This window comes from Neoarius graeffei, chromosome 6, assembly GCF_027579695.1.
Source record: "Neoarius graeffei isolate fNeoGra1 chromosome 6, fNeoGra1.pri, whole genome shotgun sequence".
Taxonomy (NCBI): Eukaryota; Metazoa; Chordata; class Actinopteri; order Siluriformes; family Ariidae; genus Neoarius; species Neoarius graeffei.
Window position 1 is genome coordinate 60,960,087 of NC_083574.1, and position 27,866 is coordinate 60,987,952.

At 42.2% G+C, this 27,866-nt stretch overlaps 1 protein-coding gene and 1 long non-coding RNA gene across 3 annotated transcripts in view; one reads left to right on the plus strand and one right to left on the minus strand.

Annotated features, from left to right (window-relative positions):
* LOC132888049 (uncharacterized) overlaps window positions 1–14,759 on the minus strand; it is a 65,068-nt gene extending 50,309 nt beyond the window's left edge. Inside the window, exon 1 of the long non-coding RNA XR_009654894.1 lies at window positions 14,671–14,759. This is a non-coding gene — a long non-coding RNA (uncharacterized LOC132888049). The remainder of the gene's footprint in view (window positions 1–14,670) is intronic.
* The window catches only part of gnao1a (guanine nucleotide binding protein (G protein), alpha activating activity polypeptide O, a), a 189,594-nt gene that overhangs the window by 15,682 nt on the left and 146,046 nt on the right, over window positions 1–27,866 (plus strand). The window lies entirely within an intron of this gene.

The following is a 27,866-nucleotide window of genomic DNA, read 5'->3' on the forward strand; positions in this document are numbered from 1 at the left end:
CGGTTTCCCCGACAGTCCAAAGACATGCAGGTTAGGTTAACCGGTGACTCTCTAAATTGACCGTAGGTGTGAATGTGAGTGTGAATGGTTGTCTGTGTCAATGTGTCAGCCCTGTGATGATCTGGCGACTTGTCCAAGGTGTACCCCGCCTTTCGCCCGTAGTCAGCTGGGATAGGCTCCAGCTTGCCTGCGACCTTGTAGAACAGGATAAAGCGGCTAGAGATAATGAGATGAGATGAGGTGTGGCGGGTCATAAAAGACCAGAAGTTCACTTGAGTACTGTGGTGCAAGACTATTCAGTGCTTTATAGGTCAATAGTAGTATATTATAATCAATGTGAAATTTGATCAGGAGTCAATACAATGTGGATTAGACAGGGATGATGGGGTTATATCTTCTAGTTCCAGTAAGGACAGTTTAGAACTTGGCTTTAGAAGAATTGTGAATACGTTAGCTATCATCTAATGAGTTGTGCATGAATCGCCTTAGAAACTCAATACTGAGGTTCCTGAAGTAGATCCACCCAGTTAACCAGGTAGCATATCCACCACCCCACCCCAGGGTGCATGCAAGACTGATTTTAGAACATGGTCATAGTTCCTGTCATTAAGAAACCTGTGCAGTGAGCCAACATGATGTGACTTCAAGCTTCTTGATGGCAGATATGAGCAAAGGGCCTTTATTGACAGTCATACCATGTGAACAGCTTCTGATCAGGATGTGTGCTGCCACTTGGGTTTGCCAGCCATCCAATTTGTGATAGATAGCACATTGGACAGCCATTCTGACTGCAGGAATAGGGGAGGTTGATGGCCAAAGATTCATAGCAGTGGGGTGAGATATCTCCTGATTCAATGACTTGGCTATTATTCTTTGGATACAGGGCTTCCATCCTGGTGTTCTTGGTGGCAGGTCTGTATTTCAACGTCCGATATGCATGAAAAACCATTAATGCGTATTTGTCGTCACCACTCAGGTGGTCACCAAGTAAAGCCAGGAATAAATCATAGAAATTGGAAACAAGTTCTAACCTGCGGCAATATTTTAACATCAGTATTTCAACATCACATAACTGGTACCTGTTTAGTCAATATAGGAGTTGAACTAGCCTTTTTTTTTTTTTTTACGAGGACTAAACTGGCTGTAGCTGAGTTAGAGCACAAGTTTGTGTACCCAACATAAATTCCTACCTGAAGCTCATGTTTCTGGACATAAGCTTTATTGTGACAGGGTGACGCCCTTATTAGCAAATTGATCACACAGTCCTGCAGTCGATATGCAGATCGTTTGCTATGGTTTTATTGAAACCTTCAAAAATGACTTTTATAGACTGAAGCAAAAAACACTATCCATTTTAGGGTCTAACACCTCACACAGTTTAACACAGGGTTATAGGATAATGGGAGATGGAGTACGCTGCAGTGTGCTGATGTGGCAATATAGTCACCAAATGGCGTATATTTCAGTATTGCAGCATAAAACATGATACATCATTACACAGTACGCTATTTATATAAAATGTACTTTACACATTTGGGGAAAGATATAGTATTTGAACTGCAATGTATACACACACCCACATTGTAGACAGCTTTATAGCATTTCCCCATAAGGGCTCCAAAATAGCTTGTCCGCTCGACTACCTCATGGTATTAACATTCAGTGGTCTGTTAAATATCATTTTTACTCTCATACAGGATGAGGGGAAGTGAGGGGGGGAAATGAGTGGAAGTACACTCTGTGTGTGTGTGTGTGTGTGTGTGTGTGTGTGTGTGTGTGTGTGTGTGCATAGCCTAAAATCCCGATCAGGTCGTAACCCTAATGTTTTTATCCATACCTAGTGGCTGTTCAGATCATTGCTTTTGATTTTATAGCAATTCCATGGTAATGTGTATTTAGCATACTTGTAGCATCATCCATCCATCCATTATCCGTGGCCACTTATCCTGTGCAGGGCTGCAGGCAAGCTGGAGCCTATCCCAGCTGACTATGGGCGAGAGGCGGGATACACCCTGGACAAGTCGCCAGGTCATCACAGGGCTGACACATAGACACAGACAACCATTCACATTCACGCCTACGGTCAATTTAGAGCCACCACTTAGCCTAACCTGCATGCTTTTGGACTGTGGGGGGAAACCGGAGCACCCGGTGGAAACCCACGCAGACACGGGGAGAACATGCAAACTCCACACAGAAAGGCCCCCATTGGTCGCTGGGCTCGAACCCAGAACCTTCTTGCTGTGAGGCGACAGTGCTAGCCACCTCGTAGTATCATATGTATGTCAATTAAAGCATATATGTACATATAAATGTATGCATGTGTGTATCAGTGTTGTCGAGTCACTAAACCTCGAGTCCAAGTCCAGTCTTGAATCCCCAGTGTTCAAGTCAGAGTCAAGTCCAAGTCATTAAAGAAAATTCCGAGTCGAGTCCACTATTGATCAGAGTTGAGTCCGACACAAGCCCCACTATCAACAGGGCAAATAACACGAGAAAGGGTTAACACTCGCTAGTTCCTCGCTCAGCAAGCAAGCCCCGCTATCAACAGAGCAATAATAAAATAATAAGTTACATTTATATAGCGCCTTTCTCAAACTCAAGGTTGCTTGATGAACATAGCATGTCATTTCCTTCTCTGGGTGGAGTCTTGGCAAATGACGATTGAAGTTCGAGGTTGTCCCTGTCGTCTCCTCTATACGTAGTTCTTCTACATATGGAACACACAGTAGTGCATTTTTTCCCCACTGCACGAGAAGTCTGTATAAGCAAAGCGGACAATCCTGGGGCGTTCTCTCCAGGCATTTTAGCGCCATTAACGTTAGTTTGTTCCTGAACATGACGTATGAACAGGTGAATGTGCATTCTCTTGCACGAAATTAGTATAAAAATTAATGTAGATATAAATATAAATATCTTATGACAAATCATTATGGCATGCTACAAAAAAATAAAGAAAAAATCCGAGTCCTCGTCTCCAATTTACAAGTCCGAATGCAGGTAATGCACGAGTCCGAGTCATCAGTGCTCAAGTCCAAGTCACGAGTCCTTAAAATTAGGGCACGAGTCAGACTCGAGTACTTGTATGTATGTAACACACACGTGTGTGTTTTATTTATATAATATATAGACATTCACATGTTGTTAAAAGATGGAGAAAATTTAACATGGACTAAAAGAACCATTTTGTTTATAAGGTACGTCTGCAGCTCGTGCACCGCAGAAGTGCTTTCTACTGGTAGAAGGAAGGAATTCCCAATTTATTTATTTATTTATTTATTTTTAAAGCCAGCAATCTAACCAGAGCAAACCGGGCAGGATTTTTGGGAGTATTTTTAAGTCATATTCTTAAGCATTAATCTTCACTGCTAACAACCCAGCTACCCAACATCTGTACTACGCAAAGATGCTTCCACTTATCTGCTTTCTGCAGACACACCGTGTAAGGACTGGCTCTTAATACATTTGACATGTTCATCATTGTAAGAATTAGCTTCATATCAAGCTCACCACAGCAGTGAATGTGCTGTTAATCAAGGCAACGTGTTTTGATTTTGTATCAGTGCAGTTGTGGCCATTGGCTTGATGATGGAGTGCATGATGTGGACTATTTTCTCAGAGACTCAGATTGAGGCAGTTATAAATAGAAGCACTGCCCTTATGTTCGGGCGGAGCAGAAGACAAGATAAGTAGCTGTGTCCTGTGGGAGTGATGACAGGAGCGCTTCTCAAACAGCCACTCAGGACAAAGGGGGTTCTTACCAATGGCATGTACCAGTGGGGAAGAGATGGGAGTGTGTGTGTTTGTGTCAGAAAATCTTCTGATATTTTCTCTCCATATACAGTACTGTGCAAGTCTTAGGCACGTTATTTTTTTTTTTCCATACAAACTTTGTTATAGATTTATATTTTATGACTTCTACATTGGGCGGCACGGTGGTGTAGTGGTTAGCGCTGTCGCCTCACAGCAAGAAGGTCCTGGGTTCGAGCCCCGGGGCCGGCGAGGGCCTTTCTGTGCGGAGTTTGCATGTTCTCCCCGTGTCCGCGTGGGTTTCCTCCGGGTGCTCCGGTTTCCCCCACAGTCCAAAGACATGCAGGTTAGGTTAACTGGTGACTCTAAATTGACCGTAGGTGTGAATGTGAGTGTGAATGGTTGTCTGTGTCTGTGTCAGCCCTGTGATGACCTGGCGACTTGTCCAGGGTGTACCCCGCTTTTCGACCGTAGTCAGCTGGGATAGGCTCCAGCTTGCCTGCGACCCTGTAGAAGGATAAAGCGGCTAGAGATGATGAGATGAGATGAGACTTCTACATTATCGAGTCAGAACAGAAACATTTTAGAGTCCCAAACGTTTGTTTTCCAGCACAAAATTAAATGTTACAGAAAAAAAAAAGTTTGTATCTGAGCAGCATATTCCATAAGAGAGCACTTTTCAAATTAAAAAAGAAAACCTAATGAAGGCTGCTGGGTTTGGGTGCAAAATGAAGAAGCGAGTGTGACAGTGTCCAGAAGAACTGTGGCTGGTTCTGCAAGATGCTCAGTAAAACCTACAGCTAAGTTCCTTATAAAACTGCACTAACTATACCTGAGACCTCTATTTTTTTTAAAGCAAAGGGTCGTCTCACACCAAATACTGACTTGGTTTCATTTATTATGGCTTACTGTTGTTTTATAGTTTTTTAAATGTTGAAACATTTTTATTATTTTTAAGCCATTTTTTTGGTCTACAGCATTTTTTTTTTTACATGTACCAAAGACTTTTGCACAGTACTGTAGATCTGTAAAGCATCAGTTTTGGATTATTCCTTGTCTGGTTGAGAGTACGCCGTGCGCGTTCTGGCTGCCGCTTCTCACCGGAGCTTTTTTTTTCCTTTTGTTTTTCTTTTTTGTTTTTGTATAGTTTGATGTTTTGTTTTTTGTTTGAGTGTTTTTTGTCTACTGGTTGTGGTGTAATTCCAGACCCAGTTTTGGGCGTCGGTTCCTTCCAGGTCTTGGTCCGCTGTGGGTGATGCCTGTGCTCCTCACTATGGACTGCTCTTATTAGCATCAGGGTTGTGTGTGCAGCGGTGCTTCTGTGCTTGGCGTGGTGTTCCAAGTGATGCTGCCCGGTGGCGTTGCGGTGGTTGTGCAGGTGGTTTGGGACATATTGGCGCTCTGTGTGGTGATGCTTCTGTGCTCGCTTTGAGGATCCATGGCACGGTGTTCCAAGCGATGTTGCGCAGCGGCTGTGCAGGCAGTATGGGATTTATCTTTGTGCACCTGGTGGGACTGTGGTAGCAACGCAATTGGAATTACATCCTGACCCTCTTTTTGGTGGATTCCCCGCCCCATAAATTGTAAAGTGGCCTTGGGTGTGAGAAAGGTGCTATATTTTATTTATATTATTATTATCTCATCTCATCTCATTATCTCTAGCCACTTTATCCTGTTCTACAGGGTCGCAGGCAAGCTGGAGCCTATCCCAGCTGACTACGGGCGAAAGGCGGGGTACACCCTGGACAAGTCGCCAGGTCATCACAGGGCTGACACATAAACACAGACAACCATTTACACCTACGGTCAATTTAGAGTCACCAGTTAACCTAACCTGCATGGTTTTGGACTGTGGGGGAAACTGGAGCACCCGGAGGAAACCCACGCGGACACGAGGAGAACATGCAAACTCCACACAGAAAGGCCCTCGCCGGCCACGGGGCTCGAACCCGGACCTTCTTGCTGTGAGGCGGCAGCACTAACCACTACACCACCGTACTGCCCATATTATTATTATTATTATTATTATTATTATTATTGCTGCATGTGCCTGTTTTCTACATGGTGACTTTCTGTTTGGTGTTTTATTTAAAATGAAATTAACCTTATATGGATATTTGTGCGCCTGACTTGTTTCGTATTGTATTTTTGTTGTTGCTAGGTGTCCACAGAGATAGGCTGGGATATGCAGATCTCTTAAGTTGAAGTTCAAGCCCTTTGTATTTTAGTGGTGAGAGTATGTGAGTGACTTTGAGTGTGTGTCTGCATGTGCCGGCACAAGCAACGGGTCACGGAGCGCCCCTCTGGTCAGCTTCTTTTCCATTTGGGGGACCGATAGCTCAGGGATGAGGAACACAAAAAAGTCCACATGACTGAGCCGAACAGGCTCTCCAAATGATCAGATAAATAAACATTTCTCTTGATTTCTATCTCATCTCCTCTCTCTTTCCTGTCCTTTTTTTAAAAAGACCTTAATAAGCTCCTTTGAACTGGAGGAATCGGTAACGATGTCTCTCATCCTCCCACTTGTTGCACAGTATTGAGGTGTGACGCTTCCTGTGCTCTCCTTTCAGAGAGAGAGGGAGGGGAAAAAAGCGAATGCTCGCCTTGCACAAACTCCCTATGGTACCTAAAGAGCTCCTGTGGGCCTCGGGTGTGAAACTCGTGGGCTGATGAATGAGGCTAGCTTGGTTGGCTATCTGCATGTGCACAATTAATTTTCTGCGAATCATAATCCTGATATTTGCCTTCTAAAAACCACGAATACAGCTGACTGATCATGGCACAGCAAATATACAAATAAACAAAATTCTAACGTTGTTGCATAATGTTGCCTGGGTGAATGGCTTTGCAAATCACAGGACAGCGAGATGAGAACGCACATGACCTCTGACGAGTGTTGCGGCAACATTTAATTTCAGTTCCTTTTATTTTTGTTTTTCTGTCCTGTAGTGCTTACTGAATGGTAGAGTCACTATTAATGTAATAAAATAAGCACAATCAGTGTAGTGTCTTGTGTTTTGTCTGGGCCCACTGGTTTTTTTTTTCTAATAAAGCGTTCTTTGGGAGTGAAGTTATTGAAGCCAATTTTTTTGTTGTTTTTGTTGTTTAGCCACATTTTGTAAACAAAAATAATTCATTTTGGTGCAATCGGTTGTTTTGCACTGTAGACGTCTAGTGCAGTGTCCACTTCAACTGGAGTGAACACACAACTTTGACTTCACTGATCTCTGAAGGAGGCAGTCCTTTATATTGCAGATCCGTCGAGGAAGGACGAAAGCAGAAGTGGACAAAGTACCCAACTTCCTTACTTAAGTCAAAGTACAGATCCCACTGGTCAAACATGACTCCAGTACAAGTGAAAGTTGTCCAGTCAAATTTTAAAGTTAAAGTACTGAAGTACTTGCTTTTTTTTAAAAAAAAAACTTAAGTATTAAAAGTACATTTTCTGTCAACGCGTTGTTGTATTATTGCCACAGCGCTTACAAAACCTAACGGCTCTGAAGCAACCGACTGGATTTACTGACTAGTTTGTAGAACCTGTAGAATAAACACCTGGTAGAACGTTACAAAATGAAACAACTGAATTGACAGAGAGCCATTGTCTTGTTTATTTATTTATTTATTTATTTAAAATTTTAACACTCCTACCCACCCCCACAAAGCAGCATGGTGGTGTTTTGACACAACTCTGGCAGTGTGTGTACACACATGTATGTGTACAGTGCCTTGCAAAAGTATTCATCCCCCTTGGTGTTTGTCCTGTTTTGTTGCATTACAAGCTGGAATTAAAATGGATTTTTGGATGGTTAGCACCATTTGATTTACACAACATGCCTACAACTTTAAAGGTGCACATTGTTGTTTTATTCTGATGCAAATAATAATAAAGATGAAAAAACGGAAATCTGGCATGTGCATAGGTATTCACCGCCCCCAATTCAATATTTTATAGAGCCACCTTTTGCTGCAATTCCAGCTGCAAGTCTCTTGGGATATGTCTCTATTAGCTTAGCACATCTAGCCACTGGGATTTTTGTCCATTCCTCAAGACAAAACTGCTCCAACTCCTTCAAGTTAGATGGGTTGCGTTGGTGTACAGCAATCTTCAAGTTATGCCACAGATTCTCAATTGGATTGAGGTCTGGGCTTTGATTAGGTCATTCCAAGACATTTAAATGTTTCCCTTTAAACCACTCCAGTGTAGCTTTAGCAGTATGTTTAGGGTCATTGCCCTGCTGGAATGTGAACCTTCATCCCAGTCTCAAACCTCTGGCTGACTCAAACAGGTTTTTCTCCAGAATTGGCCTGTATTTAGTGCCATCCATCTTTCCTTCAGTCCTGACCAGCTTTCCTGTTCCTGAAGATGAAAAATGTGATGCTGCCACCACCATGCTTCACTGTAGGAACGGTGTTCTCAGGGTGTTGGGTTTGTGCCACACATGGTATTTCCCATGATGGCCAAAAAGTTCAATTTTTGTCTCATTTGACCAGAGAACCTTCTTCCATGTGTTTGGGGAGTCTGCCACATGCTGTTGGGCAAACTCCAAATGGATTATTATTATTTTTTAAGCAATGGCTTTTTTTCTGGCCACTCTTTCATAAAGCCCCGCTCTGTGGAGTGTACGGCTTAAAGTGGTCCTATGGACAGATACTCCCATCTCCGCTGTGGATCTTTTCAGCTCCCTCAGTGTTATCTTTGGTGTCTTTGTTGCATCTCTGATTAATGCCCTCCTTGCCCGATCTGTGAGTTTTGGTGCGTGGCCTTCTCTTGTCAGGTTTGCAGTGGTGCCATATCCTTTCCATTTTGCTATAATGGATTTAATGGCGGTCCCTGGGATATTCAAAATTTGGGATATTTTTCATCACCCAACCCTGATCTATACTTCTCCACAACTTTGTCTCTGACCTGTTTGGAGGCTCCTTGGTTTTCATGTTGCTTGCTTAGTAGTGCGCGTCTTTTGACAACATCGGCAGATGTTGATCACTTTGATTTCCGCTGTACCTTTTACTTCCGTCCTACGATGTCTCGCACAGGTCTCGACGAATCTCGTTTATGGCCATTGCTTTGACATATGGACTGATGTATTACATAGCATGACCTGGCGACTTGTCCAGGGTGTACCCCGCCTTTCGCCCGTAGTCAGCTGGGATAGGCTCCAGCTTGCCTGCAACCCTGTAGAACAGGATAAAGCGGCTACAGATAATGAGATGAAATGAATCTATGGCACTTAAAAATGGCACTTAAGTAAATATTAGCTTGGCACAGGGTAATAAAAAGACATTCTTTTCTTCACAGGCAACATTCTGCCAATCCAGTTTCTCAAAGTTTAGTACCCAGATAAACAAAAAGTGCAAAGTAACAACGTATTGCCAGCTGTCATTTGGATAAAAGTAACAACAATTAGAACGAGATAACATGTAGGCAAGGGCGTAGGTTTGGTATTAACACTGGTGGGGACATAAACCCAATGCCAACTTCAGGTCAACATTAGAGAGTCACAATATTTTGCTCTGTTGTGTTCCACCAAAAGAGTATCCATCATCTCTCCAAAGTCCAGACTTTTAAAATTTGAAGTTCAGAACTGTAGTAATTCATGAATAATAATATGCAATTCATTTGATTAATTGCAAATCTTGCATGTGATGATTAACTCATTCTACCAATTTGCAAATGTGTTTTACAAGCGAATAATGCATTGACTGTCGGGAGGGTGCATGTTCTTTTCCCCTCATAAATGGAAGTAAAACACATCCGGAGCCTTAAACACTGCGTTCCATGAGGCTGGCAGGGGGAGTCGGCTCTCTTCTGTGTGATCTTTAACTAATTTTAGAATGCTAGTTTAAGCTGATATGTGATTGATCTAACGGTAAAACAGGACGAGGGCTCGAGAACTTTTTTTGACACGTTGAAAGGTTACAATTTTACTTGCCAACAGAATGTCTCTGAATTCTGATTGGTTGTTGTTATATTATTGCCCTTTTTTTGTCTTCTTGAGCCTAGAGCGGAGACGGGAGGGACAGGAGGGAGTGACAGGGTTCTACAGAGAGAAGTTTTTAGTCTATCACTTTCAAATGAACCCCCTCAAAAACCAAATCAGTTTAGTGTATGTATGTACTCGGTATGTGACATTTTCAAAAGAGAGGTATTGATATGGGGCGGCACGGTGGTGTAGTGGTTAGCGCTGTCGCCTCACAGCAAGAAGGTCCTGGGTTCGAGCCCCGGGGCCGGCGAGGGCCTTTCTGTGTGGAGTTTGCATGTTCTCCCCGTGTCCGCGTGGGTTTCCTCCGGGTGCTCCGGTTTCCCCCACAGTCCAAAGACATGCAGGTTAGGTTAACTGGTGACTCTAAATTGACCGTAGGTGTGAATGTGAGTGTGAATGGTTGTCTGTGTCTATGTGTCAGCCCTGTGATGACCTGGCGACTTGTCCAGGGTGTACCCCGCCTTTCGCCCGTAGTCAGCTGGGATAGGCTCCAGCTTGCCTGCGACCCTGTAGAACAGGATAAAGCGGCTAGAGATAATGAGATGAGATGAGGTATTGATATGATTTCACTTCACAAGCAAGGCTAGGTGCAATATTAGCCAACATTAGCACAATTTGATATGATTTAAAAATGTCTTTGTGACCTTAATGAACACCAGTTATTGTCGGTATCAAGTCGGATTGTTATTCACACAAACTTAGAAAACAGTCATATTTGTATGTTGTCGTTTTTACACACTGAATACGAACTGTTGTTTACTAATTCATTTTACAAGCTAATCTAACGTTACATTCCTCAAGGACAGTTTGCTAGCTAGCAGCCGGTCACTGCACTGCAACCGCACTTGCTAACTGACATGGTAGCCGAACTTGCTTGCTGTTTTCACGACCACACCCCCAGAGCGAATATTCATGAGCGAATTTTGCGTGGTTTCACCCAGTGGAAACCTACAGTAACCATTTGTGTACTGCGCACGGAGCGTGATTTTTTTTTTTTTTTTTTTTTCTTCAATCAGAAATATTAGTAGGGACCCGTCCATACCCAATTCTACGCCTATGGTCTGTACAATGGAGCAATGTGTTGTTGTCTTTTCCCCATTCAGTGGATACCCTGGCTGGATAACTGTTGCATGCTGAGAGGCCCCGCCTCTGACAGAGAGCCGCGTGAGATGACAGAAAACAGCGCGGTGTTTTATTCAGTCAGTGGGTCAAGCTAATACTCTGGTGACTTCCTTATGTAGATGTACAGCGCGTAAATGCCAAAATCGCGGTTAAAAAAAATTAGAGTTCATTTTCATTTATCGTACGTTAAGTCGGTATATTGAATATCGCGACAGGCCTAAGTGAAGTTAAAGTCACAAGTTTCCAAAAAAAATAATAAGTAAAGTACAGATACTCAAAGTGTACTTAAGTACAGGACTCAAGTAAATGTACTTTGTTACTGTCCACCTCCGTACTAAAGTTAGCAGTATGCAGGAATGGCGTTTTTATATATTACTTCCCCAACCCACTATAATATTAAGAAAAAATGTAGCATAGTACTATAATCATGCTGGATTTATGTGGTCTAGCATTTTTACTGTTTACTTTATGTATGATTTTAGATATTTTACTAGCAGCCAGCTTAGGTTGGCATCCCATGCAGATTGTGCAGAGAGAGTGAGAGGAGAACACAAAACATGTACAGGCTTGATTGAGTGCCCCTAGATTAATTTGGGGGGGACGGAGAGAAGCTGAAAGCAGCCACATGCAACCTGCTAAATGCACCAAAATGGAGGACTTTTCTTTGTCACCTGTCTCTCTGTACCAAGCTTTTTGTTGTGCCTATTTAGCAAGGAGATGCGAACAGCAAATTCGTAGTGTGACCGTGGCTTTAGGCTTCGTTTTGCACCATTATTATAGTTTCCATGATCCGTTTATATGCACACACAGCATTATAACAGGAAAAACTTGTGTCACAGCCAGCCAGAGAAATACAGACATTTGAGGAAATGTCTGCTGACATTTAGCACACACATGAGCAGATGTCTATGAAGATTAGATATGAATTTTCAGTATGAAGTAATCCCTGGTGAAAAACCTCACAGGATCTTTAAGGATCCATGAGGATTGTCAAAAACCTGCCAAAGATCCTTAATGATAAGGATCTTTATAGGATCCTTAAAGGATCTTAGAAAGATCTTCATATGCAAAATCATTTGTAAAGATCCTCAAGGATTTGACAAAGATCTTTTAAGGATCCTACAAAGATCCTCATAATGATCCCCATGAGGATCCTGCAAGATCCTCAAGGACTCAACAAGGATCTTTCAAAGATATTAGAACAATCCTTCTAAGGATCTTGTTAAGATCTTTGAGGATGCAATCAGGATCTTTGTCAATCTTTAAGATCTTTGCAAAGTTCCTCCAAGATCCTCAAAGACTTAACAAGGATCCGTTAAAGATCTTAAAAGGATCCTTTTCAGAGTCTTATAAAGATTTTAACTAGAATCGTCAAGGATTTAATCAGGGTCTTGTAAGGATTTAATCAGGGTCTTGTAAGGATTTAATCAGGGTCTTGTAAGGATTCTTGTCAAGGTCTTTACGAGATCTTTGTGAGGATCCTTTAAGATCCTCGAGGATCTAATGAGGATCTTTCAATTTTTAAGTGATCCTAATTCAGCGGAATTGGCAAGGATGGAAATGGATTGAAACTTATATAATTATTATAATTCATAAGAATTGGATAAGGATATACCAAGGAATCCTGAATAGCCAACAGGTTAGAAGGATCTTTGAAAGAATCTTTTTCATGATTTTCAAGGTTTCAAAGATCTTGAAAGGATCTCTTGGTCAGTCAAGTGACTTCTACTGGAAATGTCAATGTATATGTTAGCATCAGTAAAGAATTTTGTTTGGAATTGAATGTGTTTTTTGTTTATTAAGGTTCTTGTAGATCTTGTCGAGAATATTAAAAATCCTTGAAGATCTTGGCAAGAAAATTGAAGATCCTTGTAGATCTTGGCAAGAAGTTAAAAGATCTTTGTAGATCCTTGAAGATCTTGGCAAGAATTTTAAAGATTCTTGAAGATCTTTTGAGGATCTTTGAGATCCTCAACAGGATCCTCAAAGACCCTCACAAAGAACTTCACGGATCCTTGAAAGATTTTCACCAGGGATGGGAGCTCAATGATGGCTTCTGTCATTATCTTGGCATTCATTTAGTCCAATACATAAAGTGGCAGTGCCCATTGGAATAGTGTCTTCATGATGGCTTTATCATTCTTCTTTGGTAGATTGCACACTGAAGTAACAGGCTGAAAACCCTAAAATCACACCCTACTACTTATAATGGACATTGTAGTGTCCTTCACATCACTACATGACTTTGTAAACAGTTCATTTATCCAGGCTCATGTTATGAGAATCAGGGCCTGAATGTCAAGTGTAAACAAATGATTGTGTTCTCAGGAAGTAGGGCTGTAAATATTGGCTGTGTTGTAGCCCTCAGAGGGAGCTCCCCACACACAAAGTTGCATAGTCCATCATAAAAACGTGCATGGTGTGTCCTCCAGCAGTAGCTCAGCGACTAAATGTGTGAGAGGACAGGATCGGAAATGAAACGGTTAGTGAAGCTCTTCTTTCAGTCTCGGATTTAAAACAGATCGATTTATTTCCCCGTCTTCTCCTGGGACTGGAAAACCAGTGGCTCTGGACCTTATTTATATTGTGACTTTCAAAAAGCCTTAAACGTATTATTTTTAGCCCCGAATAATAGGAGAGTCACCTGAGAAAGCGAGCACTGCTGCATGCAGTGAGTTGAGCAGAGAAATGGAGACACTGGCAGCTGAAACTCATGCCGCCATCTTGGCACGAAGCTTTTCTCTGCTGCTTCTTTTCGATCAGACAAAGTTAGAAAAGAACGTGACGTTGCTGGCTTGATGACATGATGAAATGAGTCTCTCTGTATTACCAAAGCCGAGACAGTTGTCCTTTTCTGATATTAAGATGTTCGGTGTCTGTCTCCCGGATATTGTATGGTTTCTTTCATTAAACTAACAAATTTTAATATGAAATTGGACTATAAACACTGTGTTGCATTTAAAAACTATTAAAACATAATCAAATCCATACAATTACTTCAGTATCAACTCCATGGTGAAATGTGCTCAAGATCAGTCATATATCATGACGTTTAAAGATGTACTTTAAAACTGCGTGCAATTAGTTTAGGTCATGTTTCAATATAGCATTTTTTTAAAGCATTATGCTTCTCACAGAACACTTCAGAAATGTAGTATGAAAAATTAATGCCAATAACATTACCATTTCACACACTGTTCTTTAAATACCCAAATACAGTACATTCTGTCCGTTCCATCAATAGTGGCTTCTGTTAGCGTGAACTCTGTACAAATGCAAGCCAGTGCTCAGTGGAAGCTGGCTGGCTGACCGTTATGTTTCTTTTTCTTTTTAAACTAAATCAGGGGTTCTCATCCTTTTCTACTTTAAGGCCCACCTATTCATATTTGTAATGAGTCAAGGCCCATTAAAAAAGATCCCCAATTATTTTGGCTCATCTATTCTATTAGAATGTAAGAATCTATTGTAAAGTGTATTAATGGGATGCAACATCAAACATCACTCCCTGTTATAGATGGGAACCCAGGAATTAAATAAATGCAATAAAAACAAACTGGTTTTAATTGTAGGTTTTGTATTTAAAACTGTATGGATGTGCCAGAAGCTAAACCCTGCATGCAGGGCATTCTCAGTCAAAAGGGATTAATGATCCAAAAGTGGAGTCTGGTCAATTAACACAAGAACTTACTGCCATGTTTGTGTACAGTAAACAAGCAAGTTATTCAAACCAAGAAGTACACTCAAAAGAAGTGGATATAGAACCCACTCAATGGGATTAGATCCTTACACGCTAACAAAGAAGGATTTTTCTTACAAGTTGGAAAATCATCCATCCGTTGAGTTCCCCGACATCTCAAACTACCTGGTGCTGCAGACATCATTCTACACGGACACACAGATGGAAACCTGGAAGAGCATGAAGGAGTACAACTTTTTATATGTGGCTGGGTTAAAGATCTGGGGATCAGGACACAAGCTAGATGGCGGTAGACGAATCTAAGTGCAGGAAGAGTGTTTATTAGCAGGCATGGTATTTACAAAAAAAATGCAAATGAAGGCAGAATCATAAAGCAGAGTATTTAAACAGCGTTATAAACATGGCTAGAAACAAATATGACTGTGATAATACTTCAAAGCCTCTGTGAAAACAGCGTCCATATCTGTGAGTGCTGATTGCGCTCAAATCAGTATTGGGTGTTTCCCATAACAACTGGGTCCTGAGTGAGCGCGGCTGCTCGAGCTGCGCCAGACTTAAGTGCACAAAGGCGTGACAGTCAAGTCTACGTGTGCTGCGTGACCACAACTTTTAGCTCACGTGTTGTGTATATCACCATGCATCGGCGCCAAAATGCCTCATTTTCATCAATAACCCATCGCAAAGCATCGCGAGCTGTAATGTGACCGTAGCTGTAGTGTGACCATAGCTTAATCGCGAGCTGTAGTGTGACCATAGCTTAATGAGCTTAATGACAGTAGCTTAATGTGATGTCGGATGCAACCCAGCAATTGTACTCTCCTACGAGTAAAAATTAGCTTCAACTTGGAAAAAAAATTGCAGCCCACTAGATGGCCCAATGGTTGAGAAACACTGCTCTAAGCAGAGCTCCCAATGATTGTATGAACAAAATATTTGCAAGGGTGCAAAATCAACCTGAATAGAAGAATAAAAATATAAGTTTAAATAATCCAGTTTCTCCACAAGACTTGAAAGTTTAGCTTGAGTAAGCGTAATTCGTTAACAGGCATTGAGAATTCTCGCATTGCAAAGGATTTAAAAGTCATGACTAACTATTTTGCTGTGACTTTTTTTCTCAAGCAATTCCAAAATGGTTATGGACTTTTATTCTGTTGTATCATTGTGATTGTAAGAAAGATACTAGAAGCATTAGTACCAAGCTTATAAGTACGAAAATACAAAGTAGCAAAACCGCTCAAAACTAATTTTGTTATTCACCTGGGGAATCCACAGGGTCTCGAGTCTTATTTTTTTTTTTTTCCACCAGCATATTAGCTTGGAAATTTGTCAAATGTAGTTGTATAGCGCTTTTAACAATAGACGTTATCGCAAAGCAGCTTTACAGAAAATTAAAGGCTTTAAACATGAGCTAATTTTATTCCTAATCTATCCCCAATGAGCAGCCTGTGGCGGCGGTGGCAAGGAAAAATTCCCTCAGACCACATGAGGAAGAAACCTCAAGAGGAACCAGACTCAAAAGGGAACCCATCCTCATCTGGGTGATGACAGATAGCGTGATTATAAATAACTCGCTTCTGTAACTGTGTCCTATAGAGTCACAAAGTATAACTGTGTAACCAGGAAATTCATTATAGTTTTAACATGAAGTCTGTTTTGTTGAAGTTATAAACTGTTCATTGATGGAAACTTGAGTGCAAAACTGTTCATGACAACCGCAGTGCTAAAGTTAGCAAGTCAACTGTAGTCCTCAGACATAAATGTATTACTGTAAGCATCCAGAGCATCTTTCAAGTGCGACTTTCGACTGTCCATATGGGGCCGTCCTCTACAGGAGCGATGTGATGAGACTCCAGCCAGACATAGGGCATCAGGATGGATCAATGTGTGAGGGGGGAAAAACTGAAACTGTAGCAAATATTTCCCATAAAACGTGTTAGTAAATAATCCCATGTTAATTTTTTAAAAGTAAATTAAAAAATCAGTGCTGGATTTAAAAACTCCTGTATCTTATGTAAATAACTACCTGGCATTGCACGGATTTTGCAAAATTCTGGGTTACCCCCAGACTTCCATGTCAAATTTGTTGAAGATCCATCGAGAAATGATGTTAACCCACAGCAAACAAAAATCCAAACATCCACCACCCAGGGGCACACCGGGGACCCCCTGGCGCCCAAATATTGAATTTGAGTTCTGCCAAATTGTGGCAATCTCCTGTACCTAGGTGCCAAGTTTAGTGAAGATCTGTTGAGAGTTTGTGTTGATAAATGTAACATGAAAGGCATTGAGGGAGGGGGTTGGGTGGATGTTGTGCCCCCCCAGGGACCTCCCTGGGGCCCGTACATGAATTATTTGCTTATATCTGCAAAATTCCAGGTCATCCCCTGACCTACTTGCCAAATTTGGTGAAAATCTGTCGAGAAATGGCGACGTTGGCTCAAGACAAACAAACAAACTTTGCCACTTATTATATAGAAGATACAAATTTTGTTGTCTGGTGGTCAACTGTTTGAGATGCGTTCTCTTGCACTGACAATTGGGTTCCCTGTGTTGGTACACATACAGTGGATATAAAAAGTGTACACACCCTGTTAAAAGGATAGGTTTTTCTGAAAACCACGACCCCACGATAAATAATTTCAAAAATTTCCCCCCTTTAATGTGACCTATAACCTGTGCAATTCAATTCAAAAACAAACAAATCTGTTAGGGGAAAAACATAAAAAATGTACAATAAGCTGGTTGCATAAGTGTGCACACCCTTAAACTAATACTTTGTTGAAGCACCTTTTGATTTAATTACAGCATTCAGTCTTTTTGGGTTCACGCCTGCCATCAATTAAAATGACTCTGATTAACCCCAAATAAAAGTTCAGACATTTACTCAGTTGCATCCTCCAGCAAAAGCCAGGGTTCACAGAGAGCTTACAAAGCATCAAAGGGATCTCATTGTTGAAAGGTATCAGTCAGGAGAAGGGTACGAAAAAATTTCCACGCCATTAGATATACCATGGAGCACAGTGAAGACAGTCATCAAGAAGTGGGGAAAATATGGGACAACAGTGACATTACCGAGAACTGGACGTCCCTCCAAAATTGATGAAGACAAGACGAAAACTGGTCAGGAAGGGTGCCAAGAGGCCTACAGCAACACTGAAGGAGCTGTAGGAATTTCTGGCAAGTACTGGTTGTGTACTACATGTGGCAACAATCTCCCATATTCTCCATATGTCTGGACTATGAGGTAGGGTCAAAGAAAAACATCCAGGCCCAGCTAAAGTTTGCAAAAAAAATACATCAGTTCTCCCAAAAGCATGTGGGAAAATGTGTTATGGTCTGATGAAACCAAGGTTGAACTTTTTGGCCACAATTCCAAAAGGTATGTTTGGCGCAAAAACAACACTGCACATCACCAAAAGAACACCATCCCCACGGTGAAGCATGGTGGTGGCAGCATCATGTTTTGGGGTCATTTTTCTTCAGCTGGAACAGGGGCTTTAGTCAAGGTGGAGGGAATTATGAACAGTTCTCAATACCAGTCACTTTTGGCCCAAAACCTTCAGGTGCCTGCTAGAAAGCTGAAGATGAAGAGGAATTTCATCTTTCAGCACGACAATGACCCCAAGCATACATCGAAATCAACAAAAGAATGGCTTCATCAAAAGAAAATTAAAGTTATGGAATGGCCCAGCCAGAGCCCAGACCTAAATCCAATTGAAATCTGTGGGGTGACCTGAAGAGGGCTGTGCACAAGAGATGCCCTCGCAATCTGACAGATTTGGAGCGCTTTTGCAAGGAAGAGTGGGTAAATATTGCCAAGTCTAGATGTGGCAGGCTGACAGACTGACCCAAAAAGACTGAATGCTGTAATTACATCAAAAGGTGCTTCAACAAAGTATTAGTTTAAGGGTGTGCACACTTATGCAACCAGCTTATTGTACGTTTTTTGTTGTTGTTTGTTTCATTTATTTATTTATTTTATGTTTTCCCCCTAACAAATTTGTTTGTTTTTCAATTGAATTGTCCAGGTGATAGGTCACATTAAAGGTGGGAAAAGTTTTGAAATTATTTGCTGTGGTCTCATTTTTTTACATCAGAAAAACCTGTCATTTTAACGGGGTGTGTACACTTTTTATATCTACTGTACTAGTGACCTACTCCCTTGGGGGGTAACTAGAGGGCGCTGCGCCACGTGTTGGCTGCATGGAAAATCTGCTTCCGATTATTGGTGATTTTAACTTTCTACATCGCGTTTTGAGTCCAGTAATTTGTGGATTACCTTTCAATGGGGATTAGAGAAGAGTTATGAAGTGGATTTATGGACTGTTGTGAGCGTTGTATTTCACGCCGGTAACTTGACAGCATTGACGGATCACATCAGCATGGCTGTCAGCGTCATTTGTTATGACGCAACTACTTTGAAGAGGATTAATAAACACATGGTTAAGTCTAGACTGTCCTGGAACGTACATCAAGACCTGAAATCACTTGACTTGTTGAGACCCGATGTTGTCACTAAATGTGGAAAACGTGCAGGTGTTCCTAAGGTGAGAAAGTATGATTACATCGATGGGGTGAATGTAAACAATCTCGGAAAAGTGAAGAAAACAGCTAATGACTATCTCACAGTTGGGTGTGTAAATGCACGGTCATTGAGGAACAAAACCTGTGATTTCTATGACAACATTGTTGACGAACATTATGACATTTGTATGGTTACTGAAACGTGGTTTGATCATCATGATGCTGTGCTGCAGACTGAGGCGACCCCTGGCGGATACTGCCTCCATCATTTGCCCAGATGTGAAAGATCTGGAGGTGGAGTGGGCCTCCTCTGCAAACAGACTATGAAACCACAACAGAAGACACCTAGATCTCCATGGAAGTCATTCGAGTACTGTGAGTGGACTCTGAACTGTGGAACTCACATACTACTCGTGGTGGTAGTGTATAGGCCACCCTATTCAGAGGTGAACAGATGCACAGTCAATGACTTTCTGAATGAATTCAGCACTTACATGGAATTTGTCATCACCACCTAAGCTGCCGATCGGCGGAGATTTCAATATCCATGTTGAGGACAAAGAAGCTACTGACACCAAGAAATTCCTGGAGCTATTGGAGTGTCTTAACCTACGGAATCATGTGCAGTCACCAACACATGAGAAGGGCCGCACACTTGACTTGTTGATTACCAGAGACTGTGATGACATCATGCTGGATCCACCTGAGACTATGCATTTCTTGTCAGACCATGCGATTGTCAAGACTCGTATGAAGATCCGCAAGTCAATGTGTGAGACCAAAGACATTCGGTTTAGGAGAATTAAGAACATTGACCTCGACCATTTTAAGAGAGACATTACACAGAGTGAATTGGGTAACATGAAAGACATGTCTGCTACAGAGAAAGCAGAGTTGTATGACAAGTCCTTGAGAAGTTTACTGGATGTACATGCTCCCTTGATCTCTAAGACTATCAGGATCAAGTACACCTCACCGTGGTACAACACAGAACTTAGATCTATGAAGAGAGAGAAACGAAAGTTAGAGAGAGCTTGGTTGAAATCACAGACAGTTGATGACCATCTGAAATTTAAGCAAGCTAGATCTGAGTACCTCAGGAGGTGTAATGAAGTAAAGACTATATACTACAGCAACGAGGTTCAGAAATGTGGTAGTGACCAACAGAAGCTGTTTAAGTTGATTAAGAACCTTACAGAGGGTGCTGCAGTTTCTCTGTACCCTGAATGTAACAGCGATCAGCAACTGTGTGAAGATTTCTCTAGTTTCTTCATTGACAAAATTGATAAGATAATGAGTGATATCGAGGATATTATTCACTCAGAGAATATTCCTAACATGTGTAACTATGGTAGCTGTGCTCCTAGAGATTACCAATTTACTGACTTTAACATGTTGTCCACTGATGATGTTAGGAAACTCATCAACAAGTCCAAAACCAAGTCATCACGGCTGGATCCAATACCCACAGCCCTCCTGAAGCAGTGTATTGATGTGCTATTCCAGCCAATCACTGATATTGTGAACACTTCTTTGCATGAAGATGTCTTCCCCAGCAACTGGAAGATTGTACTCATCATACCACTGCTTAAGAAGATGGGACTTGAGCTTATATTCAATAATTTTAGACCAGTGAGTAATTTGTCATTCATGTCCAAGCTAGTTGAGAAGGCTGGCCTCACGCAGTATGTAGCTCACCTGAAGCAAATCGACAGATTCTCCAGCATGAACTCTGCATACAAGGAGTACCATAGTATGGAGACATTGTTGGTAAAAATTCACTCTGATATTGTCAACAATATGGACTCTCAGAAGGTGACACTACTGGTCCTATTGGACCTGTCGGCCGCCTTTGACACGGTTAGCTTGGACATACTCACCAGCATATTTCGGAGCCAGTTTCATATCTCAGGAAACATACTTTCCTGGTTCCAGTCCTACTTACAAGATAGGGACCAGCGTGTCATCATTAACAATGTGATCTCTGACCATCATAAGCTGAAGTATGGCGTCCCCCAGGGAAGCTGTGCTGGTCCGGTGGTTTTCCTGGGATACCTGTGCTCCTTGTACGACATCATCGAAAAGCACCTGCCTGTGGTCCAAGTCAGTGGATATGCAGATGACCATCAGCTGTATCTGTCATACAAGCCTGGAGACCACTTATCTGAGACCGGTGCTGTTGACAACCTTCGTGCCTGTATCTCCGAGGTCAGGGCATGGATGTTATCCCATCGGTTGAAGATAAACGACATGAAAACTGAGTTCATGATACTTGGAACTCCACAACAGCTTGCGAAAGTGACAATTCAAGACCTTGAAGTTGGAAACTCTTACATCAAGCCTGTGCAGTCACTAAAAAACCTCGGTGTGGTCTTTGACCAGCAGCTCAAAATGACTCATCATGTGAACTATATATGTCAGAAAGGTCATTATCAGCTTAAGCAAATCAGGCAAATACGGAAATATTTGGACAAACCAGCCACAGAGAAAATTGTCCATGCGTTGGTGACTTCTAACATAGATTACTGCAATGCCCTGTTGTATGGGGCCCCAAAGTGTGTGATCAACAAACTACAAAAGCTGCAGAATTGTGCAGCCAGAGTTGTGTGTGGTGCCCAGAGGTAAGATCATGTGACACCACTTTTGAAGGATCTCCATCGGCTGCCAGTTTCGTATCGTATCTTATTTAAGATCGCATTATTGACATACAAGTGTTTGAATGGGCTGGCACCGAATTACCTTAAAGACCTTATTGAGATCTACACTCCACAACGAACACTAAGATCCAGTAGCCAGGGCAACCTCAAGGTCCCTAGGTGTAGGACTCAGGTTGGGACCCGAGCCTTTACTTATGCAGCTCTGCAAGTATGGAACTCCCTCCCCATTGACATTAAGTTCTATGATCTGGACTCTTTTAAGAAACATCTTAAATCATACTATTTTAAACAAGCATTTTAAATTGTATATTTATACATATATACATATGTTTTTAATTTTATTATATTTGTTATTTTATCATTTTTACTTCATTCCTTGTGTTATGTACGTGCATTGAGATTTTTATTTTCTGCACTGAATAAATAAACTGTTAAAACTGTTAAACTGTACGTCATTCATACGGACGGACATCGTACGTTCACAAAAGCCATCCAAATCAGGTCGAACCATTTATCATATTCTCTTGCATATGGAGTTTCACTCCGCTGTGACAGAATGTGAGAAGGTTGGGTAATATTTAACTGTCCTTCCTGATTATAAACTTGTTTATTGAAACACCTGAGACAAGATTGTTATTAACTCCAGAAATGTGCTGTTGTGGCTCATAATCAAACTCTTTGGTTAGAACTGGCTATTCAACCTGATATTCATCTGTACTAATCACTTGTTCTTTGTCTGTAATATTTATGCAATGGTAGAATTGCCAATGGGACAAAACAAATAGAATAACCAATTATTCTGTGTCATGTTTCACCCTTCCCTCCAAGTGGAGCTGCTCAAGACGCTCATGAGGGTGAGCACAAACGTAGGCCTCGGCATTATAGTCACCATCTCCTTTACTGACTGGACATACAGGCTCAAATAAATATGACCTCACTCCCCCCGGTCCTTCCCAGTTATATACCTCTTGCATTCGTGGGATTTTGGCCATCTGTGTCTCCTCAAGTGCTGGTGGTGTTGAGTGAAGTGGTCCTCCACAGTTGGCTTGTTTTGGAATGCCCACTTTTCACAAGCCAATCACATCCCGATAGGAAAATGTCAAGTCCTGCCCACCCAAGCATGCTGTTTCACTGCAAAATGTCACGTTATTGGGAAACTGTGTTGGAATATCCATTTCAAAATGCCCTGGCTATGGAAACTTGATGTTCATCCCAATAAATAGGATTCACTGGAGATTCCTAATAGCATCATCAGGCTGAAGCCTTCTACTGGCCTGAGACTTATTGTTTTTCTTAATAGATGACTTGCAACCACGTAATCAAAATGTGCTACGTCATGAGTGTCCACCATGATGGTGGATCTACAAAGCAACGAGGATGGCAGCCACTGAAAGCATGTCTGTAAACAACGCTGAATTTTCTCAGTATTACCACGATTTGAACGGTTGAGTGAAGATTCGATACAAAGAGAAGATAGATATGTGATTTTGACCCATGCTATTTAAAAAAATTAGGATTTTTCTGAGAATAAGATGCTTCTATTGACCGTGTACCCAGATATCGTGTTCTATCTGGTTTAGCAGACTTCGTGATTTGACAAATCTCAGTTGAAGGCTTCTAAGTCCATGGAAGCCGATAACTACTTTGTCTTTGGATGCGTAAATCTCATCTCATTATCTCTAGCCGCTTTATCCTGTTCTACAGGGTCGCAGGCAAGCTGGAGCCTATCCCAGCTGACTACGGGCGAAAGGCGGGGTACACCCTGGACAAGTCTCCAGGTCATCACAGGGCTGACACATAGACACAGACAACCATTCACACTCACATTCACACCTACGGTCAATTTAGAGTCACCAGTTAACCTAACCTGCATGTCTTTGGACTGTGGGGGAAACCGGAGCACCCGGAGGAAACCCACGCGGACACGGGGAGAACATGCAAACTCCGCACAGAAAGGCCCTCGCCGGCCACGGGGCTCGAACCCGGACCTTCTTGCTGTGAGGCGACAGTGCTAACCACTACACCACCGTGCCGCCAGATGCGTAAATACCTTATTAATTAAACCAGTCAACGACGACAAAGCAAGTTGTACTTGCAAGGTTAAGTTAGGGCTTCTTTTGCATTTAGTTTACTTCTGTGTGTAAACAGACGAAGTGTGAAATTTTGACACGTCTCTAGCTTTATGGCTCACAAATCACATTTCAATTTATTTCAGGTACAGTTTTGCTGGCGCTCCTAGAAGCGAAATGGTAATACACGTGTTAAAATTATAACAACGACTGAGTGAACCGCGACAAGAGAGCGCTCATTTTATAGCAAGATTCTAGCAACACGAAATAAAATTCTTCCATGATATTATCGAGAGAGCTTTAGAATCTCACCTGAGATAAAATGATGACTGCAAACACGAGCTGTTTTGGTTTTAGCTTCTGTTAGATCGGCCCTGCCAATGTTGTTCAGCCGTGCTCACCTCCTCTCCGTACTGAGGCTCAGAGTTTCCTCGCCCTCTTTCTGAATCACAGACGGAAGTCGAAAAAATCGGAACGTGCCAGGGTCACGAGTACTGTTGTGACCACAACCATATACAGCACAAAGATATGGCAGAGCTAAAAGAACACTTAAAGCAGTGGAAAAAGAAAGAGTTGCGCACACTTGACTGTTTTGTATGGAATGTCGCTTGACCGCGCATTTGTACTGTATATCCACCAACATGGCCGACATCCAGGTTTCTACTTTGCTTTGATATCACTTGCAAGTCAAGGATGGTGCGAATGATCTAATAATATGATTGTCTATTACTGTAACACACCTGAAGGTGTGTATGACGTCCTGGAATTGTTGAATAACCGAATATACACTAGTGGTGTCAACAATAATCGATTCGGCAATGCATTGCAATGCGGGGCATGGACGATTCAGCATCGATTCGGCAACATGCCAGATCGATTCAGTGTATTAAAAAAAAAAACTTCCGTGGGCATTTCCGGAGCAACATCACAGACATGCGCAGTCTGTAGTTGCACGCCAGTCGAGAGAGCACTAGCTTAGCAAGATGGCTGAGGCGGAGGAAGAGGACTGCGAGAGACAGGTTATTATTAACGCACCCAAAGCTTGGAAAGCTGACATCTGGGCACATTTTGGATTCTACGAGGTTGATGGGAAAGTAGACAAGACCTGTGTGTAAAAAAAAAAAAAGATCTGGTCTCATTCAAAGCACTAAAAAGCTGTAATTTGTTTTCTTTTTCATATTTGAAACTCTATAACATTCAATTTTATTTTGTTTAAAACAGGAGTGATACACACAACAGCCAATACAATGTTGTTCAGTATCTGACTGCTTGTATTGCCTCATGACTACTGAAAAATTTGCCTTGCTTTCAGTAAAATTTTAACGCATCACAATGCATCGTAGAATCAGATTGAATCGAATTGAATCGAATCGTTACCCTCCGAATCGTAATCGAATTGAATCGTGAGGGCTGTGCCAATGCACACCCCTAATATACACCCACTATGGTGTATAGTGTTTGTTCACTGTGCTCTTCGGAAGCCAATCTTGTCTTTTCTGTGAAAGTCAGCCAGTGTACCATGGAAGTGTGACACTAACCCTATTTTGCTCCGTTTCCCTACAGTGATCAGTTGAGATGAAATCTTGCCATTTACAGTGAGTCGAAGCTTAAAGCAGAGATTGCCAATTATTGTGCCAAACGATCTCTGAAACTCGTTTTCCACACAGTGAAATGACGGTAATTATTTTGCAGTTGTTTTAAAGTCCAATATCCACCAAGAGAATCAAAAATACTTCACTCACTGATTTCCTCAGGCGATACATCTTATACTCACCGCCTCCTTTTTTTTTTTAATTAAGAAAGAAGGTTACGGGGAGAGTGAACACCCACACTTCCTAGAAACGAAACCTCTGATTCAGTTTTCTGGGTACCCCACTTGGTTTAGATGAGAGGGAAGTAAATCCTCTTCATTATAGACAGATAAAACCATTACTGGATAATGGCACAATTATTAAATCAGATAGTAAGCGAGAGAAGAGGAGCATGAGAGAGTCCAGTCGTGTGTTAAGTCTCAGGAGCCATGTAAGCAAAGTTGCATTGAGAGCTGTGTGTAAACTTAAAGCTGGAAGTGGAGCCAGCTTTATAAACACGTACACACAGCTGATCTTGGTGACTTGAAGCGTTTCTCTGAGGCAGCTAGATGGTATTACTTCAGAGATTATTCGCAGAGGTCACAGGTCTGAATGACATCATGTGAACCTCATGCTAGCATTCCTGTCTCACTTTCTTTTGTTTTACGGTCAATTTTGTTCCCTCACTAAGGAAAAGATATGGGGACGGACACCTCTCAGGCTTTCCTGTAATGCTTGGATTGCTTCAGACTGCGCACACTCGCGCTATCTGGCTCCGGAAGAATTTTTGGGCTCATGAAAAGTTAATGCATTGGCTTCCTTTCCTCAGTGAACACCACATCTCGTCTCATTAACACAAACCAACATTCGACATCATTCGAGGCCTGGAATTTCACCATGTAGTGAAATTCTGGCATGCAAGCGGTGAATGTAGGCAGTACGATCACAGATAAATGTCACACATGCCTGTCTTCAGTGTCCTTTCAATAAAATACAGCATATTTTCAATTAGCCATTGAATAGCAGGCTCAGATAAAAAGTAGCGGCACTGTCGCCTCACAGCAAGAAGGTCCGGGTTCGAGCCCCGTGGCCGGCGAGGGCCTTTCTGTGCGGAGTTTGCATGTTCTCCCCGTGTCCGCGTGGGTTTCCTCCGGGTGCTCCGGTTTCCCCCACAGTCCAAAGACATGCAGGTTAGGTTAACTGGTGACTCTAAATTGACCGTAGGTGTGAGTGTGAATGGTTGTTTGTCTCTGTGTGTCAGCCCTGCGATGATCTGGCGACTTGTCCAGAGTGTACCCCGCCTTTCGCCCGTAGTCAGCTGGGATAGGCTCCAGCTTGCCTGCGACCCTGTAGAAGGATAAAGCGGCTAGAGATAATGAGATGAGATGAGAATATCTCATCTCATTATCTCTAGCCGCTTTATCCTGTTCTACAGGGTCGCAGGCAAGCTGGAGCCTATCCCAGCTGACTACGGGCGAAAGGCGGGGTACACCCTGGACAAGTCGCCAGGTCATGCTATGTAATACATCAGTCCATATGTCAAAGCAATGGCCGTAAACGAGATTCGTCGAGACCTGTGCGAGACATCGTAGGACGGAAGTAAAAGGTACAGCGGAAATCAAAGTGATCAACATCTGCCGACGTTGTCAAAAGATGCGCGCGCCCTCTTTCGAATGCTGACGTAATCAAGCCAGAAGTTTTGTTTGTTTTGATAGCAATCAGGAAAGTTTGAAAAAAGTAGGCAGTAATCGTCATTTAAACTCGTTTTTGTGCAATATTTCGTTTGGAAAACAGTTTTCAAAATGGCGGCACTGACACCTGGCTGACGCTTCACGGTTCGAAGTCTCGCATAAATCTTGTGAAGGTCGCGCGGATAAGCGACGCCTGCTGTGGACCAAACGGACTAAATTCAACACGGCTACAAACCGAACAGGCTGATAAGTATAATATTTAATTGCAATTAGTTGCCAATACGAGTCACGATATAAGGTTACTGAAACCGAAAGGTCATTGAATAACACGTTAATTAAGAAATAAAGCACAGGGTTCTCCACTTTTCAAAATTAAAAGGTGGTGTGGGGGTCGGAACCCCGGTGGGGGGCCAGGGGGATGAAATCCCCCAGAAGCTGATGGACTTTGGGCTTTTTTGACAGTGAAACTGGCCAGTAAATGGATAGGAAATGCTAAATCATTGTTAAAATCATTTTACAAAAAAATTAACACATTCTTACTGTGGCGGCACGGTGGTGTAGTGGTTAGCGCTGTCGCCTCACAGCAAGAAGGTCCTGGGTTCGAGCCCCGGGGCCGGCGAGGGCCTTTCTGTGCGGAGTTTGCATGTTGTCCGCGTGGGTTTCCTCCGGGTGCTCCGGTTTCCCCCACAGTCCAAAGACATGCAGGTTAGGTTAACTGGTGACTCTAAATTGACCGTAGGTGTGAGTGTGAATGGTTGTCTGTGTCTATGTGTCAGCCCTGTGATGACCTGGCAACTTGTC